We start from the raw sequence: 15,189 nt of genomic DNA on the forward strand, positions 1-15,189 counted from the left end.
TATAATCAACTGTGCAATTTCGCAGAAAAAGAGGTTTTTTATGTTAATGTAGGAACATATGATGAATGGTTCCCATCATGTATTCTTTGTTATATTTCTCTCCAATAAAAAGGATTACCAACCGTCTTCAAAAGTAATGATTTACGAAGGTCAGCTTAATATGATATACCCAGGCTGCTTGACCCATGAATCCGATTTACGATGCACTGAGTCATATTGACTGTAGTTTTAATTTTATAATGTTGGAAGGTATCACCAGGAAGGGGTAGATACTTTCTGTTGAAATTTTTAATCATTTGGCTAAATACTAAAAGAGCCTGTGTTAGGTGGTTTAACTTATGGATTTGGTTAGCTTTTTAATATGTTTATAATAACAGTTGATTTATTTTTAATACAGGGAGTTGCTCAAAGCATTGAAACAAAACATCGTCCTGATGATGGTCTTTCTGATGAATACAATCGAGACCGAAACGTCGACATTTAATTATCATCTCCTTTAAGGCTGTCATCTGACACCACCTCACAACCACATTTGATTGTTAATCTGGGTTGTTTGTCTGTATCATTTGGAGTTGATATTTTGGTTTTGAATTATAGAGAAATTAATTGTCTTTCTTAGTTCATAACCGTTTTGCTTAAATTGATTTATGTCTGCATCCCTTTTCATTTTTTCTAAGTAAAGTTTTTTGAACAAATCCACCTTCTCTAGCTCTTTTTCTTAATTTGCCCTTCCTTGCATTTAATGTTGTTTTTTAAAATGAATTGGATATCCTGAGGATACAAATAGGTGGATTTCGATAAACCACTTACCAACTAAGAGTCAACATATTTAAAACAAGTCCCTTGTAGCACTTCATGTTTTGAAATATTAATTGCCCAAGCCTACAAGGGTTTATTGGGTTTCCCCTGTGAGAAAACTAGTTCGAGTCAAGAGGCACTCCTACCTCCCACTAAGGTGTAATCTGCGCATTCACCACCTGTCATCCCTCCAGCCCTGTCACTCACACATCCCAGAAAGTCAGATACACATACCAGTAGAGGCGGCTGAAATGGTTAAGCAAGCAAATGCTAACTTTCTAAAAGTAGCATTTGCAAACCCAGGATACTAAAATAAGCTTGACTACAAGAAATATCTTATCATCCTGAGTTCAGGCATACTAAACATGACTCGCTACCATGCTCCTTGAGCCTGCGGGGATTATAGGGTGTAATAATCCTCGCAGCTCAGTCTGGCCTAATGGAGCAGGTAGCCTTCAATAGTGAAATACGGTCTTCGTTGTAAGTCACTACTAGGACATGCCACGCACATCAGGGCTTGTCCTACCTTGCACCTACAACGCACCCTGCCCGCAGGCCTACCATAGGGGTGACTAATATGTAGTCAAGGGAAGGGTCGGTGCTGGCAAGTGGGGACACTTGCCCAGCTAGCGTGACAGTACGAGACCGCACGCGGGTTCTGCGGTCGCAGTTCCCAGACACATCTTTACGGCTGCTTCGGTGGGTGGCGCAACCAGCGCTGCAGGCCCACCAGCAGTATTGGCATCTACAAGCCCCGGCACTCTCTCGTGCACTTTACTAGGGACTAACAGTAAATCCAATGCACCAATCATGGATACCAATCGTATATACAATTTACAGTAGGGAGCACTTGCACTGCGGCACGGATCAGCCGTGGCGCAGTGCCCTGAGTATCGGAAAACCAGCAAAACATCGGAGGCACATCAGCAAAAAGTGGAAGGGAGACTCACGCCAAGGTGTCAGGTCTAACAGCGTCTTGAATGGACCAGGAGGGTCCGGGGTGCTCCTCTCGGAAAAGGGAGCAAGGGCCGGTCTGGAGCAACCAGACCAGCAGCGTTGTTTGTCGGGTGTCGTCAAGGAAGGGCACAAGCCAGCGGCTAGTGACCAGACAACGTGCTGAGCAGCGAGCAGAAGGGCCCCACGCAGATCGTGGAGATGCTGGGAGACTGCACTTCGGTGCTGGAGCGGCTCAGGGTCGGGGCTTCTCGGACCCCAGAGCACTCACCAGAGAATTGCTTCGATGGTCGTGCTGGTTAAGAAAGCGTGCAGGTTTTGATGATGGCCGGTCCCTCGAGGTCTCGTCGCACCCACAGATCACAGCTGAGCTGATGACGTGGGTAGAGGTCAGAGGTGCCAGGGAAGTCGGTTCTCGTCGAGCTGGGCCGTCGGATCCTTGAGGAAGGACTTGCAGCAAACCGCAGAGTTCTTAGATGGTGCCCGCTGATGCAGGGTGACTACTCCTTAGTCACAAGGGAGAAATCTTGAGAAGAGTCTCGAATGTCCTTTCGTAGAAAGTAGTTCTTGATTCAAAGATGATCTAATTTGGAAGGGTCCCCGCTCCGGCCTTTATTCTAAAGAAAGGGGTGGGTACATGACTAGGTCCTGCCCTAAGGGTGGGACCGGGAAGGGGGGTAGTTACACCCCTCTCCCCTGCCGGACTTTCCCCAGGCCAGGGCGGGCGCCCCTGAAACTGGTTCTGACCGGCAGATGCGTAGTGAGCACCGGGGTGCCACTCCGCAGTCACCTTCTCGCAAAAGCCCTACCTACCCAGAATACATAAACCCTGTCTGGGACGGTGCGAACACCGCCCTCGACAGGAAACCCTTTGTCCAAGCGCTCCTCGCTGGAAGGACTCCCAGCAGCAGGAGGTCAGACTCGTGTCTGTGGTGGCAGCATCCATTTTGTGGAGCTGAGGCTTTAGTTAACTTTAACCGGGGTTCACAGTTACGTACATGTCGTGTCCCTCTAGAAGGGCGGAATGCTAACCTCGTCGCCAGAATTGGTGAGAGGGCAGCATCCCGATTCGTATGACACCTTACTCGACATGCCTTGATAACGCGACACCGAAGTTACCGATGTGGTACGCGTTATCATGGAACAGCCATTGGGTCTTGATTCCGCAAGCTGCAACCGGGCTCGGCTCGGGCCAGAACCTAGTTCACACGAGCCCACGCACTCTGCCTTCAGGATTGTCAAGGCCTGCCATAGGAGTGACTGATAGGAACTCGGTGTCCATCGTATGGTTAGGTATAGAACTACTATACCTAAAGCGAAGGGTGATTACACGACTTCGCCCCAGCTGTCGTGCAGCCAGTTGTGTCAAATTTAGGAGGCCAGCCAGGGGTGGCATAATACATGCTGCAGCCCCTGGCGGCCCTGGGTACACCTAGGCCCTGAGTTACAGGGTCTGATAAGGTGGCCCAGTACCAATTGGTAAATGCACCTAGGGTACATATTGTAATTTAGAAAGAGAACAGCCAGGCTGTGGGTCTGATTGGCAGGCCCACAGCCAGAGAAAGTCGTAAACCAGTGAAACAAAAGCAAAAAATCTGGGTGATCATAGGATTGCAGACCCTACTCTCCTACATGACCCCCCCCCCAAACGTCGGAACAATAAGCTAACCTTGACCAGGTGAGTCTTCTTGTTCTAAGTGGAAATATCTGGAGAGCCCATCGGCATTGCCATGATCAGTACCAGGTCTATGTTCCACTGTAAAGTCCATCCCCTGTAGGGAAATGGACCACCTAAGCAGTTTGGGGTTTTCACCCTTCATCTGATTTAGCCATAAGAGGGGCTTATGGTCGGTCTGAATCTTGAAGTGAGTGCCAAACAAGTATGGCCTCAGCTTCTTCAGGGCCCAAACCACAGCAAAGGCCTCCCTCTCAATAGCTGACCAATTCTTCTCTCTAGGGGTCAGCCTTCGGCTTATAAAAGCAATGGGCTGGTCTTGACCATCAAAATTCAGTTGAGAAAGAACAGCTCCCACACCCAACTCAGAAGCATCTGTTTGGACAATGAATGGTTTGGAGTAGTCCGGACTCTTGAGGATAGGCGCCGTGCACATGGCCTGCTTTAGGTCATCGAATGCTTTTTGACAGCTCGCTGTCCACTGAACCTTTTTTGGCATTTTCTTGCTTGTCAGTTCGTTTAATGGTGTCACGATGGAACCATAGTTCCTGACAAACTTCCGGTAGTATCCAGTCAGGCCCAAGAAAGCTCGAACCTGAGTCTGGGTGGTTGGAGGAGCCCAGTCCCTGATTGACTGTATTTTGCTCTCCAGTGGCTGAACCTGGCCTCCACCTACAAGGTGGCCCAGGTATACAACCTGTGTCTGCCCTATCTGGCACTTGGTGGCCTTGATAGTGAGGCCTGCGGCTTGCAGAGCCTCTAACGCTTTCCGCAGGTGGACCAGGTGATCCTCCCAGGTGGAGCTAAAGACAGCAATATCGTCTAGATACGCCGCACAGAAGTCATCCAGCCCAGTAAGGACTTGATTCACCAACCTTTGGAAGGTGGCAGGTGCATTTTTCAGACCAAAGGGCATCACCACGAACTGATAATGCCCACCAGGGGTAGAAAATGCGGTCTTAGGCTTGGCGTCCTCGGCTAACCTGATTTGCCAATACCCAGCTGTCAGGTCAAACGTACTTAGGTAGTTGGCCGAAGCCAATCTATCGATAAGCTCGTCTGCCCTTGGTATTGGGTGGGCGTCAGTCTTAGTGACTGCATTGAGACCCCTGTAGTCTACGCAGAACCTCATCTCTTTCTTACCGCCCGGGGTGTGAGGTTTCGGCACTAGGACTACGGGACTAGCCCAAGGGCTATCCGAGGGTTCAATGACTCCCAGCTCCAACATTTTCTGCACTTCACTCTTGATGCAGTCTCTAACGTGATCAGGCTGCCGGTAGATTTTACTCTTGACGGGCAAGCTGTCACCAGTGTCAACCTCATGGGTGCACCAATCGGTCTGACTGGGTGTTAGAGAGAACATATGTCTGAAAGACTGAAGAACCTGTTTACAGTCTTTCTGTTGATGTTCGGAGAGGCTGCCACAAAAGACAACACCATCTACTGATCCATCGTCAGGATTCTGAGTGAGCAGGTCGGGGAGAGGGTCACTCTCCTCCTCCTGTCCCTCATCTAGGGCCATGAGCAAACTCATGTCCTTCCTGTCGACATATGCCTTGAGCCTGTTGACATGAAGCACCCTGTGGGGGCTCCGGGGAGTTCCCAGGTCGACCAGGTAGGTGACCTCTCCCTTTTTCTCCAGGATGGTGTAGGGCCCGGACCATTTGTCCTTGAGTGCTGCTGGGGCCACTGGCTCCAACACCCACACCTTCTGTCCGGGCTGGTAAACAGTCAAGACAGCCTTTTGGTCATGCCAAGCTTTTTGGAGTTCTTGGCTGGCCTAAAGGTCTTCAGATGCCTTCTCCATGTATTCAGCCATCCGCGAGCGGAGGCCAAGCACATAGTCCACTATGTTGGCTGCAGGCTTTTTGAGAGGTCTCTCCCATCCTTCCTTCACCAAACACAGGGGTCCCCTTACAGGATGTCCGTACAAAAGTTCAAAAGGGCTGTAGCCAACCCCCTTCTGTGGGACTTCTCTGTAAGCGAATAAAAGGCAGGGGATCAGGACGTCCCATCTACGCCGAAGCTTTTCAGGTAGTCCATGAATCATCCCTTTTAGGGTCCTGTTGAATCTCTCAACAAGCCCATTGCATTGTGGGTGATAGGGTGTGGTGAACTTGTAGTTGACACCACATTCCTTCCACATAGCAGTTAAGTAGCTCGACATAAAGTTTGCACCTCTGTCGGACACGACCTCCTTAGGGAAGCCCACTCTGGAGAATACTCCAACTAGGGCTCTTGCCACAACAGGCGCTGTAGTGGTCCTAAGGGGAATAGCTTCAGGATACCTGGTGGCATGATCCACTACCACCAGTATAAATTTGTGCCCTGATGCTGTTGGTGGTTCCATGGGACCGACGATGTCGATCCCCACCCGTTCAAAGGGCACCCCCACCACTGGCATTGGTATAAGGGGGGCCTTTGTCGTGCCACCTGACTTACCACTGGCTTGGCAAGTGACACAGGAGCGGCAAAACTCCTTGGTATCTTCGTTCATATGAGGCCAGTGAAAGTGTGAGACAAGCCTGTCCCACTTCTTCGTCTGGCCTAAGTGACCTGCTAAGGGAATCTCGTGGGCCAAGGTAAGTAGGAAACCTCGCTGAGACAAGGGTACAACCAGCCTCCTGGTCATGCCAGGCTTGGGGTCTCTTGACTCAGTGTACAGGAGTCCATCTTCCCAGTATACCTTGTGGCGTTCCCAGCAGCCTCAGCAGCAGCCTGCTGTCTGAGGGGTTCAAGAGAAGGGCAGTCTAACTGGTCCTTCCCCAGGTCTTCCCTTGAGGGTCCCCCTGAACCCAAGAATTCAACTTGATCAAGTTCGAACTCCCTAGGCTCAGTTTCCCTCAATTCCTGTAGGTCAGCCTCCTCTGAGACTTGATCCACGACCTGGGGCAAGGGGGAAGGCGCAGCCTTAACCCTACTGCTCTTTTTCTTGGGAGGTGTCTGGTCCGTTGTTCCAGGATCCAGCACCTGTTCAGTGGGGCATTTCCTGACCTGTGACCTGGTCACAGCGAACACATGTGCTGGCAAGCCTAACATTTCCATGTGAGTCCGGTGCTCCACTTCTGACCATTGTGATGACTCCAAATCATTGCCCAACAAACAATCCACTGGGAGGTCTGAACTAACTACAACCTTCTTTTGGCCAGTTACCCCTCCCCAGGAGAAAGCTACAATTGCCATACTGTGATTGGTAGTGACATTGCTTGCATTGGTCACCAGGAATTCTGTACCTGGCATGATCTGTCCAGGGTCCACAAAGTTAGGTGTCACCATGGTGACACTGGCACAAGTGTCCCTATAGGCCTGAGCCATTTTTCCATTTATGAAAGGTGTCTGTCTGTATTTGTCCAAAGTATTGGGGCTTACGTCAGGGGACATATCCACATCCCCTGTACTGACAAGGACAGCCTGAGTGAGTGTACCAACTAAGTTGTCACGCCCCTCAGAACCCAGGGTTAACCCTACTAAACCCTTGGGAGGTGCACTACCACTGCTGGCTGTACTAGGGGGCACAGGTGCCTTAGGGGCTGCAGTGGCAGGAGTCTGCCCTCCTTTCTTGGTGCACTCACTAAACCAGTGAGATTTACTTTTACAGTATTGGCACCATCTTTTAGATTGGCCTTCTTTCTTCTTTTGGGGAGCCTGACCCCCACCCTCTTTGGGTTGTTGGGGACCTGTCGAAGACTTCTGGTCATTTTGTTCCCCCTTAGAATCTTTACCCTTCTGGTCTGCTTTCTTCTGACCACCTTGATTCTGGCCCTGGTTCTGTTTAACTCTTGTTCGAACCCATCTGTCTGCCTTCTTTCCCAATTCTTGGGGAGAGGTCAGATCCGAGTCGACAAGATGCTGATGCAACAACTGGTTCTGACAATTGTTTAAAATTTGTTCTATCATCATCAAATTATACAATCCTTCGTAATCAGTAACCTTACTGCCCAGCAACCAGCCCTCAAAAGCCTTAGTGGCACAATCGACAAAGTCAGACCAATCTTGAGACTGCGTTTTCTGGGTATCCCGGAACAGCACCCTGTACTGCTCAGTGGTTAGGCCAAACCCTTCAACCAGTGTACTCTTCAAGACGTGGTAATTATTAGCATCCTCTACCCTTGTGGTGAGGAGCTTGTCTCTACCTTTACCTTCAAAGGAGAGCCACAAGATAGCTGCCCACTGACTATGGGGAACACCCTGCACAGTGCAGGCCCTCTCCAAAGCAGTAATCCATTTGTGGATGTCGTCCCCTTGTTTAAAGGGGGGCACTATCTTACCGAGGTGTTTCGTATCAAAACTCCTTTCCCTATTGCTAGGTACAATGCTGCCACCAGTGGGGACTGCCCCACTTAACTGTTGCTCTCTAGCAAAGGCAAGCCTCTCTTTGGCCAGGGCAAGTTCTTCCCTTTCAATCCTCAGATTAGCTGCCCTTTCTTTAGCTTCGTACACTCTCCTCTGAGGGGATGTCATCCCTCTTTGAGAAGAGTTGTGAGAGCCATTGGTTTGAAGGGATCTGCCAGAGTCTCTTGACAGAGATCTGGCTCGTCCATTCCCAATGTTAAGCTGACCTGATAGTGGCCCCAGGGGTCCCCCAGTACCACTGTCATGTTTGCTTAAGTTGGACCTGCTTAGTCTAACGACTTCTACCTGTCCCTTATCTGCCTCATCCCCAGAGGGATCCTCATCATCCTCCACATCTTCGTTCTCAGTTGAGAGGTGGATGAGGTCAGGGTCACCTCTGGTTCCCTCAAGGGGAGGCATACCTCCTTCTGGATTAGAAGAGCTAAGAAGGGTCTCAGCTTTTCTGGCATCATAAGTCTCCAAGAGACCAATCAGAAAGGAAGTTGTGGGGTTAGACCCCTGCTTGATCTTCCTGGAGTGACACACTTGTCTTAACTCCTTGAAGCTCAGCACAGTATATCTTGAAGGGATGACCTGTGGAGGGTCAGCTGAAACAAGGGGAGACTCAGAGTTTCCTCCTTTGTCCGACATACTGTTTCTAGTGTGGTGTAAGTGATGCACCTACCTACACTATGTGTTCACCTACTGATCCCTTGCTAAGAGTTGCAGCCAAGGTGTGCTAAGCCTTGAGGAGCTACAACAGCTGGTTCAGTAGAACTCAGAGTATTCTAAGCTTAGTTATATGTACTAACAGTACTTATGTGATCTTTCAACAAGATATTCTTAGGATACGTGTGGTAAAACAACAGCAAGCTCAAATCCCAACCGCTGCTCACCAATGTGAGAAGTTGGCCCGATATGCAGCGTTCGCTATTCTAGCGACCGCTATGTATCGTTCCAAACGGCCCTTATGGTGATTGGTTGTAAGTCAACCTATAGACCAGCTATCCTAGTAGCGTGGATACGAGCAGTCTAAGGCTAAAGACTCGAGAGGGCGTGTTAAGCCAGCTGTTTACCACACATGTACCCCTTGAACACCAAGTGAAAGGACACCACACAAGTGTTATGAAAATAAACAGGATATTTATTAAGATTCACAACAGCCCTGTACTCTTTATGAGGACCGGGTACTAAGCACAAACCAAATCTCTTAGGAAAATACTTCAAGTGCACAATTAAAACAAGTGTCCGAGGACACGGAAAGTTTAGTGGTCTCGGGCGGACCCGATAAGGCAAGTCGGAAGCGAGGGACTCAGGACCCTAGAGTAAGGAGGCTATGCAGGCACCGAAATGCCGGAGTTACCTAGCCACGAGGGCTGCGGCTGCACAAGTCTTACAGGCGTCGGGGTCTTCGCTGACGAGCCAGGAGCCGGAAGAAAAGGAGTTGCTGGCCGGCGACCAGTGATGAATAGTTCGTAGAGATCCAAGCCTGGATCAGAGATCGATGATACCTGAAAGCAGAGGGGACCAAGTTCGTACTACTAGCCAGTAGTCAGAGGGTACCAGGAGGGCACCGGTTGGCCGTCACCTCGACCAGGTGAGTGGGCGACGCTAGGCTCTGCAGTCTCACGGACCGGGAGGCGTTGTCGGCGACCAGGATGGAGGTGCGAGCTGTCCCACGAAGGATGATGCTGTTGGCATCGCTGGGCCCAGGATTGGGGCAACAAGCCTTGGCAGATCTCAGGGCCACGTGGTAGACCTAAGATGGCGTCTTGAATGGACCAGGAGGGTCCGGGGTGCTCCTCTCAGAAAAGGGAGCAAGGGCCGGTCTGGAGCAACCAGACCAGCAGCGTTGTTTGTCGGGTGTCGTCAAGGAAGGGCACAAGCCAGCGGCTAGTGACCAGACAACGTGCTGAGCAGCGAGCAGAAGGGCCCCACGCAGATCGTGGAGATGCTGGGAGACTGCACTTCGGTGCTGGAGCGGCTCAGGGTCGGGGCTTCTCGGACCCCAGAGCACTCACCAGAGAATTGCTTCGATGGTCGTGCTGGTTAAGAAAGCGTGCAGGTTTTGATGATGGCCGGTCCCTCGAGGTCTCGTCGCACCCACAGATCACAGCTGAGCTGATGACGTGGGTAGAGGTCAGAGGTGCCAGGGAAGTCGGTTCTCGTCGAGCTGGGCCGGCGGATCCTTGAGGAAGGACTTGCAGCAAACCGCAGAGTTCTTAGATGGTGCCCGCTGATGCAGGGTGACTACTCCTTAGTCACAAGGGAGAAATCTTGAGAAGAGTCTCGAATGTCCTTTCGTAGAAAGTAGTTCTTGATTCAAAGATGATCTAATTTGGAAGGGTCCCCGCTCCGGCCTTTATTCTAAAGAAAGGGGTGGGTACATGACTAGGTCCTGCCCTAAGGGTGGGACCGGGAAGGGGGGTAGTTACACCCCTCTCCCCTGCCGGACTTTCCCCAGGCCAGGGCGGGCGCCCCTGAAACTGGCTCTGACCGGCAGATGCGTAGTGAGCACCGGGGTGCCACTCCGCAGTCACCTTCTCGCAAAAGCCCTACCTACCCAGAATACACAAACCCTGTCTGGGACGGTGCGAACACCGCCCTCGACAGGAAACCCTTTGTCCAAGCGCTCCTCGCTGGAAGGACTCCCAGCAGCAGGAGGTCAGACTCGTGTCTGTGGTGGCAGCATCCATTTTGTGGAGCTGAGGCTTTAGTTAACTTTAACCGGGGTTCACAGTTACGTACATGTCGTGTCCCTCTAGAAGGGCGGAATGCTAACCTCGTCGCCAGAATTGGTGAGAGGGCAGCATCCCGATTCGTATGACACCTTACTCGACATGCCTTGATAACGCGACACCGAAGTTACCGATGTGGTACGCGTTATCATGGAACAGCCATTGGGTCTTGATTCCGCAAGCTGCAACCGGGCTCGGCTCGGGCCAGAACCTAGTTCACACGAGCCCACGCACTCTGCCTTCAGGATTGTCAAGGCCTGCCATAGGAGTGACTGATAGGAACTCGGGTGTCCATCGTATGGTTAGGTATAGAACTACTATACCTAAAGCGAAGGGTGATTACACGACTTCGCCCCAGCTGTCGTGCAGCCAGTTGTGTCAAATTTAGGAGGCCAGCCAGGGGTGGCATAATACATGCTGCAGCCCCTGGCGGCCCTGGGTACACCTAGGCCCTGAGTTACAGGGTCTGATAAGGTGGCCCAGTACCAATTGGTAAATGCACCTAGGGTACATATCTTAATTTAGAAAGAGAACAGCCAGGCTGTGGGTCTGATTGGCAGGCCCACAGCCAGAGAAAGTCGTAAACCAGTGAAACAAAAGCAAAAAATCTGGGTGATCATAGGATTGCAGACCCTACTCTCCTACACAGTCCACAATTGATTTCGCGGGGAGGGGGGCGGCGCGCGCAGGGCTGATCTACCCCCCCCCCCCCCCCCCCCCGTCGGATGGCTCATGGGCCCCGATGCGCAGGGTGACTTGTGGTTGCGTGGGGTAGAGGGCGGCGAGCGGTAAGTGGCTCCCCACCCCCCTTTGTGGCTAGTTCCTTTTGGAGGCTTTTGAGGGGATGGCCCTGGCCGAGCCAGCCTTGGTGTAGGGGCACGTGACCGCGTGCGGCGGCTGGCCAACCAGTGTGGGTAGGTACCAGCATTTTGCGAGGGTTGATGCGTTGCTGGAGTGCGGGGTTCGGGCAGGGCATTCATTCTGGTGGGGGCAGCCAGTGTTTCTAGCCTATGTGAGAAGGCGTTTAGTGTGCCCTGGGTGTGCTGGCATGTGCGGGGCCATCCCAGTCACCTGGTTGATTGCAGCACTCAGTGGCATTGTGGCAGTGTCCTTTGTTTCCGCGGAAGACGTTGTGCCTTTCCCGTGAGGCAGAGGTTTATTGCTCTTCCCTCCCATCGAAGCCTCATGAAATGTGGCAATTATGGCCAATTTGTTGCGTCCTGTGAGAGATCGCAGGTCCGCTCACTGTGATTACCCCAGGTCTGGGGGCGGGTGACAAGACAGGAGATTACTGCATTTCCAGTATTTGGAAACTTCTGAGGGGGAAAGTGGTTCTTCCTTCTCCTCTAAGACGAATTAGCAGTCCTCTCTGGCTGATGGGTCATAACCTCGTCGGAAGCGGCTCCCCCTCCTCCTTTTCCATTATGAATGTATGATGTTGATTTTTGGGCACGCAGTCCGGTCGTGGCCTTAGTCGCTTTATATTTGTGTGTGTTTCCCACATCATATGGTATTGAATTCCCTATAATTTATTTACATCGAATTGAGCGAGTGGGTGACAGGCAGATATGCGTTTTATTGTTGGCAGTTGTAAATAGCACAATCTTTGCATATTGCATCCAAGCGTGTGGAAAAAGGTAGGGCCGAATGACCTTTTTCGGAGTTGCCCGGCGTTAACCGCCTCTATACCCACTCAAGTTACCAAACAAAGAGGCAGGCGCTGGAGACTGGAAGGCAGGAAACAGAAGTTTTATTCCGACGGAGCAGAACACATCAAATCAGACAACAGGGTATCTTCTCGAGGTGCTCTAACCGCATCTCTGAGGCCTGGCCTCTTATACACAGGTTTACGATCTTTATTGCATGTCACACATTCTTGTAATGCTTTGAAGTATGAAAGGACATCCTCGGAATCCCCGCTTCAGGCCCGTTCCCACACACATTTACAGTTGAAGTCCCCACCCCGGTCACAACAGGTGATGATTGTCGCACAGCTGGACATTCCGCCGATTCACGGAATGTATGCGGTTGATCGGATCTCATAGGGTGGGGGGCTTTGATGAACTCGAGGATCCGTTGATGGGGGAAGCTTCCTACTGTACAGGGGGGGTAATAAATAGTATCCGCAGGGCCAGGTGGTGGCCTGGGAACGAGTAAGACAAACGGGCACACAGGAAAAGGGGGTTTTATCAAAGGACCCGGGACCATGAAAGGAATGAAGGGAGGTGTCGCGCTGGGAACAGGATGGGGTTCCGAGGCAGAGCTGCGCTGAAGAGGGGTTTATGACCCAAGGCATGTGAGAGCGGGGGCTGTCAGCGTGTGGGGGATGCTTGCGAGGTCAGGAGAGAGAGAGACGCGCTGGCTATCAGCGATGGGCAGAGAGACCATGGTACTCAAAATGGCTGCCGCTTACGCGCACGAACGGGCTCGAAAAGGGGGCAAGATGGCGCCGATAATGTTGACGCTGCAGCCTAAGTTTTATCAGTCCTACCTTTGCAACATATCTAGCCAGCTTGTCTACTCAATGTCGATCTTCATTAAATTCCTAACCTCGGCATCATATAATGCTCCCATGCGTTCATTTCCAAAGTCCACAGTCTTAGGGCAAATACAATTCGTACATAATGAACACAGAGGCGGCAGGCATTGAATTCCTAAGCATAATCCACATATTACAACTACAGGAATCAGGATAATGGTAAACAGTCTCCAGCCCCAGTTCTTAACAGTACTCCAGAACCATCCACCAAGCGACCATTCTTCCTGCTCCTGATGGACTTCTGAAGAGAGTCTGTGGAGGTGTTCGATGGCCTTGTACACTTAGGGTGAATTGTCCGGAATATATGTACAGCAGCTGGACCCAATAATGCGGCATGCTCCACCACGGTCCGCAAGAACCACATCTAGAACAAGGCGGTTCTGGAGAGCCACCAGGCGGACCGCTTGAAGCTCGGCTGTGTTGTTTGCAAGGATACCAGCTGTGATGTTCATTGTTGTCTCGACTGCCTGAGTCAGATGTCGGATGGCACGGCTGTTTGCCATCGGGCCCCAGAGTGGAACAAGTCCCTTCATAGCATCGAGGAACTGTGCTCCTGTTGAGCCGGCTTGTTCAATATCCATGGCTCGTTTTTGTCTATGGTGATTCGCTGGAGCCACGTAGGTCGGAGGAAGGATGAAAGATAAAACAAGTGCCCCCCCAGCCTTTGGGGAGCCAGGTGTAAGCCTTTGTACCGCAGACGAAGTACATGTTTGGAGAGGATACAAAGGAAGGTGGATCGGTGGAGTCCAAAGTTCTGGTGAAACGGCAAGCCCTGCGGCCTACCAGCTGTGTCCCAAGCCCTTCTATGCACATGTGGCCTGTGACGTTGATGACGGATAGAGCCACAGTCAGAGTGGCAGCCGTTCGTTTCCGGAGGTAGGAGAAGGTGGGTCTGGTTGGATTGTTGAACACCTGCATCTCAATTCGTTCTTTAGCAGGGATGTCCATGTGGATAGAGTCGTTGGAGGTCTGCGGGCAGAAGTGCGTCTTTGTTTTGTTTTGCCAGACCTCATGAAAGAAATTAGTCATGGTTTTACTGGAGGTGGCATTGTCCTTATAGCTCTCTTGCAAGAGGATCAGCCAAGCAAGGCAGGAGCCGTGGCTTGAGAAGGGTGAAGGGATGAAAGGTATCGAATGTCCAGTGGCGTGGGGTAGCAACCCACAGATCCAGCAGTTGGTGGCATTGGTAGCGAGATTGTGCTGGTGCAGTAGCTGCACAAAGGAGTTGTTCCAGAACTCCTTTCGCCTTTCTCTGAGTTGAGGAGAGAGCGAGATCAAATAATGTTCCTTCATGGTAGTAGGCTGCGCAGTGGTTAGCAAGATCTGATGAGCAGGTGTGCTTTCCTCCAAGATCCAGAAGGAAGTCATGAGGAGGAGGCAAAAGAGGAAGACAATGAAGAAGGCGATTGTCTTTGATTTGTGCATATTGTCAGTCTTTGGGTTCCTGTAGTGGGTATTTTCAGTTGCTTCCATCGTCTTCTTATTTGGCGCTTCCATCATCTTCTTATCTGGCGCTTCCATCATCTTCAAGGTGCTCGGTAGCGGGCAGAACCACAGACTTTGTTTAGCTTCTCTCCGGGTAACCCTTGGTGGTGTTTAGGTCACCGTTCTGAGATTTAACTTAGTCCGTAGTCTACTTAGCCGAAGCTCCCTCCTTTCGACGCAGGAAATACCCTTCTCTGGATGGCACAGTGGGATCAGAGAATTTTGCAAGTTCAAGTGCCTCAGTATCAGGATAGCAGTTCAGTGATGGTCGATCCTTGTTCAGGAGCTCTTCCTGGTTGTCGATGTTTTCTGTTGTGGCCAGGGTCGAGGAGACCTTCTTGCAGTGGTGCACGTGCAGCCAGTGCCGTTTCCCCTCCACTCGAAGCGCCGTCCGGGTGGTGATCAGTACTTGCCAGGGGCCCGTCCACCGGGGTTCCAAACTCTTCGCCCGTTGAAAATTCCGGACTAACACATAGTCCCCCGGTTGGATGTCGTGGCCCGGACCCCTGGAAGCATCGGGGATGGCCTGCTGCACCTGCTGATGAATGACAGACAGAGTTTCAGTCAACTTATACAAATAATCAGACATTAAGACGTCCGGGACGTCATGAATGGAGGTCGGTTTTGGTGCAGACCAGACGCTCATGGGTCGGCCGAAAACGACCTCG

Source organism: Lissotriton vulgaris, chromosome 5 (genome assembly GCF_964263255.1).
Source record: "Lissotriton vulgaris chromosome 5, aLisVul1.2, whole genome shotgun sequence".
NCBI classification, from domain to species: Eukaryota; Metazoa; Chordata; class Amphibia; order Caudata; family Salamandridae; genus Lissotriton; species Lissotriton vulgaris.